The sequence below is a fragment of the Pteropus alecto genome, unplaced genomic scaffold (assembly GCF_000325575.1).
Source record: "Pteropus alecto unplaced genomic scaffold, ASM32557v1 scaffold22, whole genome shotgun sequence".
In the NCBI taxonomy this organism is placed as follows: domain Eukaryota; kingdom Metazoa; phylum Chordata; class Mammalia; order Chiroptera; family Pteropodidae; genus Pteropus; species Pteropus alecto.
Window position 1 is genome coordinate 2,372,894 of NW_006434839.1, and position 12,423 is coordinate 2,385,316.

At 42.3% G+C, this 12,423-nt stretch overlaps 1 protein-coding gene across 2 annotated transcripts in view; it reads right to left on the reverse strand.

Moving 5' to 3' along the window:
- The window catches only part of TBXAS1 (thromboxane A synthase 1), a 131,714-nt gene that overhangs the window by 83,179 nt on the left and 36,112 nt on the right, over positions 1–12,423 (reverse strand). The gene's annotated exons all lie outside the window — the stretch shown is intronic.

Sequence of the window (12,423 nt, forward strand, 5' to 3'; positions counted from 1 at the left end):
ATATATAGTAATTAAGAGATGTATTGAAGGGTACAGAAATCCTGAAGGACACTGAAGATTCCAATTCAAGTTACTGTCCTTGGCACAAATCTAATTCAATAGGGAATAGATAAATAAAAATGAAGAAAAAACAAATTCAGAACAGATGTTAGGCAAGCAATTTTTTTCACAGTAAGAATCATAAACATGAAGAACAGCCTATAAGGCAAAGTTGTTGATGCAAACAGCATCAAACCACTAAATAAATAGTTAGATGGCACCGCAGGGACAAAGAAACATTAAAATAGTCATTTGGCTGTCCCTGAATATTTGCACCCACACAGTTATGCCCAGGCATGTAGATTCGCAGGCACTGGAGGGAATTGCGTGTGTGTCGGGGCGGGAGGGGGGGGGGGGGGTCCTATTGCATAGCATACGTGCAGGACATCTATTTGTGTGACAGTATATGGCAAAATCTCCTCTCCCCAAATGATATGTGGACTCAGAATATAAATTGAGGGGCTCGACAAAAGCTAGAATCAGTTCTGAACAGACAGCGCAGCCCAGGGAGGAGAGCCTGGCCCCGGGAGGAACGTGCTGCCCAGGGCCAGATGTTAGAAAGCCCAGACGAGGGACTCTGAAGAAAGGGGGATTTAATGGCAAAAGAACTTCAGACCCGTTTTGGAGAGAAACAAGAGGCAGAGAAAAACAAAAACATTAAAGCATAGGTTATGGGGTTTCAGAGAGAGAGGGAAAGCTTCAAGATGATGATTCTCGTCCAACTCCCACATGTCATAGCCAGGAAAAGAGAGGTCCAAAGAGGTGAGACGACTGGGTGAGCACCGCCAGGACACGTGCCACCCCCAGAGCTGCCCCTTGGCCAGGAGGAGGCGTGACAGGCCAGAGAAACTGCTCCCCAGCTTTTCTGAGAGCCCACGTGTGAGAGTAGTGAAGCTCACCTCGCAGCTGGCCAAGGATGAGCTCCCGAAGTGGGCACTGTCCCAGGATGCCAGCTGGGAGCACGGGAATCAGGATTAGAACCCGAGTGAGAGGAACTTAATTAGCAGGTCACCGGAGCAGACCCTTCCCTTAGCCTATGGATCCCGAGGTGGCCTGACATGGTAGTAAATCAACTTTGGACCCTGACGGGCTCACTGTTGAATCAATGGAGGACAGGTCACTGATGGGGAAAGAATATAGAACCCTCCACCCAAAGCCTTGATTTTAGGATGACTTATTGTTCCCCAGTTTCTTTGCCTATGTCTCAGGGAAATAATAGTAATTATCCAAATTAGCAAAACAAGAAGACCTTCCTGTTTCAGGTTTCCTTGGGGACAAATTAGTCTTGAATGCTTCTTTTCGTCATTCAACAAATATTTACTGAGCACCTTATATGTGTCATACACTATCTAGACACTGGGAATATCAAAGCAGAGAAGAGACAGAGCTCCTGTCCTCACAGAGTTTGCATTCTAGCAGGAGAGCGAGACAATAAACACACAATGCCACGATTACAATTCCTCCTGTTAATGCAGAGGAATGGCGAAGTGTTTGGATTAGTAAGGAGAACCCGCACAGCCCTCTTCCTGAACCATCATTATCCTCTTAAAGTCACTTACGTTTCCATATAAATTAAAGAGAATGTGATCTCAACAAGCTCCTTGAGGTAGGCAGCCCCGAGATTAAAGACCTGGTGCCGGGGAGAAGAGAAGAGTGGGCTTGGGGAAGAAGAAAGTGAAAGTCAGCGAGTCCCAGACAGAGAAGACTAAATTCATATGAGACACAAAGCCCGCGGTGACCTGGTGGGAAAGAGGAAACTCAGAGAGGGCCGAAAGCAGAATAGAAAAGCAAACACATAAATTGTAAAGGGTTTGGCAGAGAGTGAGATAAGGGAAGAAGGGGCTCCAGATGGGGGCCACTGGGAATTATTAGAACAGACTGAATTTATGGTGCAGTACAAGCATTTGTTGATAACGAGGCTGGTCCGGTAAAGAATGTACTCATTGACTTCTAGTCAACAGGAAGTGGGGGTGAGATTCCTGGGGCCATGCGTTCCAATCAGAAATGCGTGGTTCACATTGACCAGTTGGGTTCCAGAGCACGAGAAGTTTCAATTTCTTCTGGAGTTCACTGTCAAGGTTTGAAGGCAAGAAGGAATGGCCACTCACTCATGGTCAAAGGGAACAAGAAAGCATCGCTCTAAAACATTCTTCAAATGAACAACGGTGCAGTCACTACAGAAAACGGGATAGCATTTCCTCAAAAAAAAATGTAATTACCGTATGATCCCGCAATTCCATTTCTGGGTATGTATCCAAAAGAATTGAAAGTGAGGACTCAAAGAGATATTTGTATGTCCGTGTTCACAACAGCCACAATGTATAAGCAACCCAAGTGTCCATTGAGAGACGAGTGGATAAACAAAATGTGGCATATATGTACAATAGCATATTATTCAGCCTTAAAAAGGAGAGAAATTCTGACACATCTTAAGGGCAGTATGCCAAGCGAAATAAGCCAGTCACACAAAGGACACATACTGTATGATTCTACTTATGTGAGGGACCTAGAGCAGTCAGATTCACAAGAACAGAAAGGAGAAGGCTGGTTGCCATGGGCTAGGGGCAAAGGGGACTAGGGAGTTATTGTTTAATGGCTTCTGAGTGCCAGTTTTTCAAGAGGAAAAGAGTTCTGGGGATGGATGGTGGTGATGGTCACACAACAACGTGGAATTACTTAATGCCACTGAACTGTACACTTAAAAATGGTTAGGATGGTAAATTTGTCATATGTATTTTGTGTTTGTTGTGTGTGTGTGTGTTATATGTATTTTACCATAATTTAAAAAAGTGTCCCCCAGCCAAATGTCCTTCATGCCATCCTCAACACCTGGATCTGCCCAGGAAGCAGAGGACTATTAGACCCTAGCCGTGGTCATAGAGTTCACTCTGCCAGCCAGGCTGTAGAAGCATGAGGACCCAGTCCACCTCCTTGGATGACATCGTTGTAGGTGTCAGTTTCGGTTCCTGGGCCCTGAAAAGTGGTGCTCATTAGCAAGTATGGATGAAGGAGGGTGGAGCTCAGGCTGCTCATTTTCATTCAGGCTTGGAGACAGAGCATCGTAGGGGGCCCCCGGACAAGGAGGACAGAGAGCCGAGGCTTCTTGCCCATGGGACGGTCTGGGGGACCAAATTCTAGCAGAGAAATCTAAGACTTTGGGGAAGCACCTAGGAATCTTTAGGCTGGAGTCTTTGGGAAGGACCCAGTGGCCATGTCAGTCACAAGGCACAATCCGTAGTCTGGCAGTGAGCCAGAGAAAGAACCCAAAGTTACAGACAACCTTTGAAGGAAAGTGGAAGGTCCATTCAACAGCTGCCTCTCGGGTGGTTAATATGTACCAGCTACCACATTAGCAATGGAGAAGATGGAGGAGGGGATCACCTGGGAGGACCTGGATTTCCCTCCCCAGGGGGTCCTGTCGTGGAAGGCAGTGGTCTCTATCAGTCCCTGGACGCCCACCTCTCCTGTAGCCTGGGCAATATCAAGCAGTGCTGGTGGGCGTGCGACACACGAGACCACACTCACCGCATCTACCTGACAGGCAGTGACGGCCATCCACCAGCCATAGGCCCAGGGCAAAGGCTAGTAAGTTCCTCTTTGAACAGAGACAAAAATAGTATCATGTGCTGACAGTGTCTCCTTAGCGGGTAAAGTGGGGGAGTGCGGAGAACCTGTCAGAGGGTCAGGCCTCTGTGAAGACGCCCATAAACCGAAAGCCTTACCCAGAGTGGAGAGCTTCACAGAACAGGCCGCAAAATTCTTGCAGTGTGGGGCGTTAGGTGGGGCACAGGTTGTTAGCGGCCTGGTCTTGAGATGTGAAGAATAATCAGGGAACTTATTTTAGTAGTTAAATTTCTGTAATCTGCCTCAGGCATCTAAGCATCATAAAACCTGGCAGTGCCTTGCTAGGGAATTACCTGGTGTGCACAGCCGTGGAGGTGTTACACAGAAGGCTGACTGGGAGTGATTGAAATGTAGGAGACAACGCAAACTTTGAAAGATTTAAAGGTCCCGAGGAAGAAAGAATATGGTCCTTTTAAAGATAAACTTTGATTATTCCCAATTTAGTAGAATTTCAAATGTCCATGATGGTCTGTGGCTTTTTAAAAAAAACTTATACTATATATCTAGAGTTAATTTGGTTTAGACATTTAGATACCTTTGCCTTTTACCCTCTGAGTAACAAGATTTAAAACTGGTTTCTCTTTTCTTTTTTTTTTTAATCATTAAGGGTTCCAAGAACTTGTTTGGAAAAAGTTTCTTTGCTCACAAAATAGTGATCAAAGAGGAACTTTAAGCTCTATGTGAATTGGGAATTCGTTGCTTCTTTGAATTTAGTAGTGATTTTTTTTTTAAATTATGAAATCAAAGATGGGTCGTAATTCAAAGACAGAATAGGAATGCTCTATGCGTTCTCAATGAATTAAGGTTAAGAGCGAGAAGAGTTGGGGAAATGTGTACAGTTCTTAGATTATCCGTGCAAGAGTTCTTAACAGAAGATATATGCCATGTGTCATCTGGACCTACTTCCAGATGGGAGAATGCCTTGGCAAATGCCACGGTGATTCATGGCTACGTTACATAACTCTATTTTGCATTTGGGTCGAACAACTTGGATGTGTTGCAGGTACAATTCAATTAAATATGGAATTCATTATTTGAAAATATTAGCTAGAAATAGAGCTTTTATGCAATTTTCATATGAGACATTCTATTGTTTGGGAACACATCTGTGCAGGGCTGTCATTTGGGGGATAAAGAGTTACCGATGCCATCCATATTCGATCATCACTGATGGAAAATGAGCTTCCTTCTACCTTGAGCCTGATATAGTGGTGGATTTTAGAAATACGCATCAAGGAATGCAGAACTGAAAATCTGTGACTGACTTGCCAGCCTCCATGGCCCTCCACTCTTCCCAGCCAGGTGCTTACCCCCCACCTACATCCCAGCCTTTCCCCAGAAGTGGAATACCCCCAAGCATCCTCAGACTCCATCTGTTCCAGCCAGGAGGGACCTTTCGTCCCCCAACTGATAACAAAGATTGGGTCCGGTTTCTGAAGTCTGGGTCTCACATCATACTCTCAATCTTGAGAGTGTCTGCAGGTCATTCGAATGTCCCCTGGGCCCATCTCCCTGAGGCCCTGCTTGTGCGCCTGCCAGACTCTCTTCTCAGGGTTCAGAACACCCCATAGTTGGGCCCTAATGTCCACTGACAGGCCTTCTTGACTCTAGTTTTGCTGAGTGGCTGACTATTGTCCAGCTGACACTGTCTTTCTGGGCAGCTTTCTTCTGCACTGTCTACGATGGCCAGTGTTTACTAGAATGGAGTTGTCTGTTTCTTACCCTTTAAACACTGTGCTTTGCTTATCAGCTGGAACGTACTCTGTTAGCACCCACAGCCTGGTCAGTTTTCCATATCTATCCTACCCCGGGGAATGGGGCTACTTTCAGTTTCTAGGCCATTTCCTCCTGCTGCCCCATTCCTTGGAAATAAGCAGTCCATTGGCCACATCTGTCCGAGATAGGATGTCCACACGAAATACTTAGATATTTACACTCAGTGCAAAAACCTTAGATGTGTTTTAAATTGTCAACTAATATACTTTGGTAAGCTTTTTAGCTTGTAAGTGTCCGGGTTAAGACAGAGAAATAATTTTAATAATGCTCGAACTTGTGATTTTAAAGAAGATGGAAGGTACTATTAGCCAGCGAGCACTTGGCCTGCGCCTGCGGTCATGGGGTCCCTCATCTCGAGGAGCAGCGTTTCAGCTTAGACTCCACCTCAGCCGCCGACAGTGGGCTTTTTCTGACGTTGTCAGAGGTTTCTCAAAATTGTAAGCCACCATGAGGCAAGAGTGAGACTTATAAAAATTTTTTAGTATAAACTGTTGGGGTTGAGTCATTAGTTTGTAGTCATCTTGCCTGGAACTGGAAAGGACCTCAGATATCAACTGGCCCTTTGCTTTTCAAATTGCTCATTTCGATTCACTGGTGGTTATGAAACCAGTTTAATGCGTGGTGACCAGCTTGTGTCTGTTTTGTTTCCATTTCGTGAAAAAATAGACTATGTCAGAGTGGATCTTATATAGCAAATAAGATATTGTGTTGCACGACTTTTATTTCAGGTGTGTGTGTGTGTGTGTGTGTGTGTGTGTGTGTGTGTGTGTGTACTGGATCACAATGTAAAATATATTATTTACCGAGGATTACAATTCACATGTTGCCATCACTGATCTAAGCCAAACCCCCTCATTTTACGTCTAAGAAAACCGAGGCTCCGAGGGGGAGAAGTGATTGGCCAAACTCTGTTAGACTAACAAGTGGCAGATAGCGAGTTAGAACTGGAAGCCGAACTTCAGTTTTCTCTTGTAAATTGGCATGCTCTATTTGGTGGTTTTCCTCCCAAACAAGAGGAATTAATAGAGGCGCTTGATCTTGAGGACTGTGGGTCACAAAGACTTGGACAGAAGCAGTTGCTAAAATATGCAGAAACCATCACCTTCAGGTTGTTATCCAATGAGGATGGAGGGACAGGAAGTGGTGTGAAATAGAAGAAAGAAGAGGTCAGAAGGGCAGAAAGATGGGTAAACATCAGACGCATGCCGTTCTTAAACCATAAGGAAACATAGAAGATGTCTTGGTAGAATAAGGGACTGTGACAAAGACAGGCAAGGTGAAGAGTGCATTAAAGGTTCATTCAAGAAAAGTGGGACTCTAACAGAATCCCTCTGTTCCTTTTTTGGCCCACATCGCCTGTGTAAGGACAGAATTATCCTTTTGATAATTCTGCCTATCGGGCTTGGTGATAATTGCGTTCCCGATGATAACATTCTTCCTATTCTTAAAGGCCTCCTAAAAAATCAGCCCATGTGTCAGGGTATTCACTTTTATAAAAATAACACCCCTCTAAAATGCAATACAGTTTAATAAACAAGCATTTAAAAATGTTTCCTCATAGGCCCTATGTTAGTGATTGATCTGTTTTGACCAGTGAGAATATTGATATTTAAATCATCGAATGATTCTGAATAATTACGGCATACAAATGATCAGGTCTCATATGAATTTTGGTTCCAGACCCACATGAGTTGCAACTGGTGATTCTAAACTTTGCTTTCAACATTTTCATGAAAGACTCGACTTTTATCAAGTTAGCAGACCCAGACATTTCCCCTACTCTGGCCTCATAGAAATGTTAAGATAATTCAAGATTTCTGTGCAGAATTCCATAGTTTCAAGGATTCTGTGTTTTCTCAGTGATCATAGTTTGTTTTCATTTTCATCAGTTCCTCTTCAAACTGAGTTGCATTTTTAGGGCAAATACTTAGCAAATGAATCTCATTCTAAGGCCTGCACTCCAAATCAGCAACAGAAACTTCACATTCAACTCCCAAGCGTCAATGTCTGTGAGGTTCTTTTGCCACTATTGCTTCATTTGGACCTAAGGGTCCTGCCGTGCTTCAACATCTATCCTTCTATTGGTCTCGGTCCAGTTTAAAAATGAGAACAGTCTCCCCATATCAGCTGCCCAGTATGAGTCTGAATACTTGTATTTTCTTGCACAAATCAGCCCTAGTATCCATCTCACCCTACCCTCTGCCGCATTTTCAAGTCCAGTGTGTTCAGGTGCCTTGTGTCTTCTATGTCAGAGAGCAGTCATGTGACGCGGGGATGCAACAGGTTGAATCAGAGCCTTTTAATTCCCAGAGGTCTCGATCTATGGCAGTAGGCCAGCGAATCTCCCACATGTTGATGACATAGCCATCTGCCTGCATTACAGTAGGCCATCGCTATGCCGCTCTTCAGTTTCATTTAAACAGTACAAAGGGCACTTACATGAGGTTTTCATACGTTAGTCACTTCCAGAGCACACACTACCCTAATGGATGGCACCGTGGAATCTGAGCTTTAAAAAGCACCGAAATGTTCTTATCGTTTTCATTGCTGATGCCACATGCTTTTCCATATGTATCCCAGAGTTCTCAGCTTCCTCACTGCCAGGTGACAAGGTTCTATTTGTTCATGCGTGCTAGCTAATTAAATAAAAAATGGTGTTAAAAAGCTCCGAGTTGGAGGCATATGGGACACCTCTACCTCCTGTGGGCATGAACCTTGAGTCTAAAGTGCCAGGTCCTTTATACTGCAGGCTCATTTGTTTGCTGAATTGATTTTTCCTGTGCGTGGATTCCCGGTTCCCTGGGAGATGGATTGCTTTAGATTCTGATATTTGTGGAGATGTTCTTAGAACACACTTCTGCTGCTAGTTACAAGAAGGTGCTACAGGGATGATATCCAAACAAGGGTATTCCCTGAGGCACTGGCATATGACAAGTCAGAAATACATATGGGAACTAATAAATGATAAAAGTGAGATTTCAAATCTGTTGGAAAAGGATGAATTCCCAGTTGGAACACCACCGTCTGGAAAATATAAGGGTGGATCCATACTCCCACGTTTACCCTCAGATTAATTCCTGGTGTATCAAATATCTAAAATTTTTTAATGAAATTTAAAAAAAAATTAGAAAAATGGACATTAAAAAAAAAACTTTTGGTGGAGAAAGCCTTTCTGAATCAGATACGAAATGTAGACACCATTTAAATTGATTAAATTCAACACTTAAACGAGTGTTTGGAAAAAATACATAATAAAGTCAAAGACAAATGATGAAAAGGAGAAAGTATTTGCAGTATAAATATAAAGGGCTATTTTCTTTTATATATGAAGAGCTACAAATAAATTAGGAAAAGACCAATAACTCAATGGAAAAGTAACAAAGGATTCTTCAGAAAACAAAATACAATGGATTTTAAACATATGAAAAGATGCTCAAACTTGCTCATGTTTAGAGAAATGCAAATTAAAGCCGCCATCAAATGGTTAAGATTTAAAATTGTGACCACACATTTTAATGGCAATTATGTGAGAGAACCAGGTGCTCTCATACACTTATTTATGTGAGCGTAAATATATAAACCCTAAAGAGAGCAATTTAGTAATATTTATCAAAATAAAAATGTGGATAATCTTTGGCCTAATAATTTCATTTCTAGTCATTCATCCTACAGATATACAAGACAGCGATAATGTATATACAAGAATATTCACTGCAGTATTGTTTATAAAAGTAAAAGGTAGTTCATCAATTGAGAACTTGTGTTTTAAATTAGGATACATCCTTACGGGGGAATCCTTAAAAGAAAGAATAGCATTTAGCAAGAATGAATGTATCGAAATGGGACAGTTTCCCAAATATCGCGAATGAACAAAGCAAGGCAAAGAACAGCAGCTACCATATATTATCCATTTGAGTATTAAGAACTTAATAACGGAGGTTGCTTCCGAGGAGGAGCGGTTAAGGGTCCAAAGTGGGAGTCAGTTTTACGTTTTTCTGGATATTCATCAGCCCTTTATGACTTATAGTGTACATGCTTACCTGCTTATAGCTTAAGGTTCTAATGAGAGTATATGAGATCATTCAACAAAGCTGACTTGATGAAGGGACACAGGAATCAAGTGCCATTAATCAGGTGGAAGGGCATAGGTGATGGACACTAGGCAGCATGAAAATAAAGTTCAACAAAGGGGAGATAAGTGCATACTAGAAATCGCGACTAAAGTGATATAAGAGCAAGAAGAAATGGGGATGAAGCTAAATAAAAGAGCAACTATAGAGCTATCACTTAAAAGACAGATGAGATAAGGAGACAAGAGGCTTTGGATAGAAGCCTTTAGAAGTTGCAAATGAGCTGAACTTAGGCTGCTGCGTGCGTATTTTATTTATAAGTAATTAATAGTAATAGCATAATAAAGGCTTGTCATCTACTGAATTACAAAGTCAGTTACAACTTGGAGGGGGCGTAATCTCTATCCTTTTTATATGAAATCACAAATGTGTGATGATTATGTTGATACTGTCCTTTTAGGGCTTGGGAAGGAATATAAATCCAACTTAGTGCTCGTTCTCAGACTGAAGGAGATAACCAGTAATCATTCATTGACTCAAGGTTATCTAAAGCAAGAGAGCCTTGCTATCTTCATATTAGGTCACCAAAGATACTACTATACAATTCAAAAGAGTTCTAATTAAGTATCATGAATAAAAACTGTGTAGGTGCGCATGCCAGTCCATCCACTCTATATTTAAGTTCAAAAAAGGCAGAGACAACATGCGTAGTTTCATTTGCAGACAGCCTGACAAAGCCGGCTATATAATTAGACATTTGGTAAAGACATTTTATTCTCAGTAGTGGTGGTGGTAGTGGTGATGGTGGTGGTGATAACAAACACTAATGTTGCTAGCCCCTCTTGGCAGAAAGCTCCTCCAACAACATCTTCCCCATAGCAATAGCTGGGAAGGAAAATGGGCAAGGAGCTGATTTCGAGTTTAGGGACCCAAACTCTGACCGAGTGGCTGTGATGACAACCAGATAATAAGCATAAACACTCATCATATATGGCTTTCAGGGCCACATTTCCCTCAACACACGGTTCTGTCCTGTCATCTGAAGACACAGTGCACCTCTGTGTGGAAGTAACAATGTGAGATTTCACTCGTCAAATGGTGAACCAATCTATTATTTCAGCTTTGAAGAGGCTCAATCTGCTATTGATAATCCCTTCTAATGATAAATATAGTCTAAAAATGAATGTAATTTAAACCAAATCATTTTGTAAAGGAAGGCTCTTTCATGGCACATAGTCCATCCTTGACATTCCCAATCAGTAAAACCATTTTGCTAAACTTTAAGCAGTAACAAAATAATTTTTAGGGCTGAAAAGGACATTAAATACAGACTAGTTCAACTCTTTCATTTTAAAAAGTGAGCATACTGAGTGTCATCAAGATTACGGAGCTCACACAGGACTTTCCACCACTACCACGTTGCTGTTAAATCAGCAGTGGACACATTCAAAACGAAGTCAGCATTTTACGGCTCATCTTTTTTTCTAGAGCAGAAAAAGTTGATAGCTTTGTATGAAGAAATTATGCCATCACCTTCCATTTTTTCCCTTTTCACTAGAGGTGGGAACAAAGAGTGGAGATAATACTGCAATTTCTATCCCTACAACCTCATTTGAAACCATTCTCTTTAAGTTTTCTTGAAATGAAAAGGATAAATTGTGTTAACTTAGTTAAAGTTGGAGAAAAAGTTGATTGGACATTCTGTTGTCAAGGAAACCAATTGTCTTACTTTCTCTCATTCATATTCATTCTCATTCTCATTTTCTTCCACCACCCCCCCCATGCACATGCAGATATGCATGCGCCATGCCACCTGCCAGTTAATACGGCGCCCTTTAAACTCTTCATCTGAGATTTTAAGATTATTTTAAAACACCCAGGGGTTCTACTCTGAAAAATCTGTACAAGGAGTACTCAAGGGAAATGATTCCTAGAATTCAAACTCAGGGAGGCCTTTTTCTAATTCTGGTGAAGCTACTGTCATTCTGAGTCAGTGCTATGTCTCCAAAATATAAGGGACTGTCTCCAAGGTCACTGTCAAGTCAACTGCAGAATGAAACTATTGGGAAGAGAAAACTTGGTTGATAACTTTTACAGAACAATAGAACAGCACAAAAGAAAGAGAAAGGTAAACGGTTCAATCCCTTGAGACTTTATTGAGTATCATGCTTCAGGCAAGAAGCTATGCACTAAGGAAAGAAGGAAAGAAGGAAGGAAGGAAGGAAGAAAGGAAGGAAGGAAGGAAGGAAGGAAAAAAAAAAAAGGAAGGAAGGAAGGAAGGAAGGAAGGAAGGAAGGAAGGAAGGAAGGAAAATAAATGAAGACCAAGCTAAATGGGATTTTCGAGAGTGAGGTAGAGTTGCTTACTGATGAAAGATATGCACCATCTCCCTGCCCTTCCATCAGAGGAATACACCTCCTTGCTCTATCAATGTCAAGCTTGGCCACGTGACCTGTTGTCCTGACTTTGAGTTTGGCCAAATAACTTGGTTTGGCCAACAGGATGTTAGCAGATGTGATGCAGCAGAAACTTAAAATGTTCTTGTGCTGCCGGGTTTGCCCTCTCGAACTTTTGCCTTCGCCATGAGAAGAGCCTGCCCTGCCTGCGGCTCCAAGGAGGATAAGAGATGTGTGGAGCAGAGCTGCCCCAGCTGAGCCTGGCCCAGATGAGCCACCTCCCTGAGGACCCGCAGATGCTCCAGGAAGCCCAGCTGAGCTTCCCAGCCAAGGGTAGCTTACATCAGTCAATCCCAGCCAACCCTTAGACACACGATAAATAATGTGTCGGTTAAGTCACTGCATAGTGAGTGGCTTTTTAGAGTAGTTTGTTATAGAGGAATTTACAGACTAATACAGCAAACGTCTAGTATAACATCTGCATTTGTTATTGTCGCAGGGTCACACAGCAGACTAAA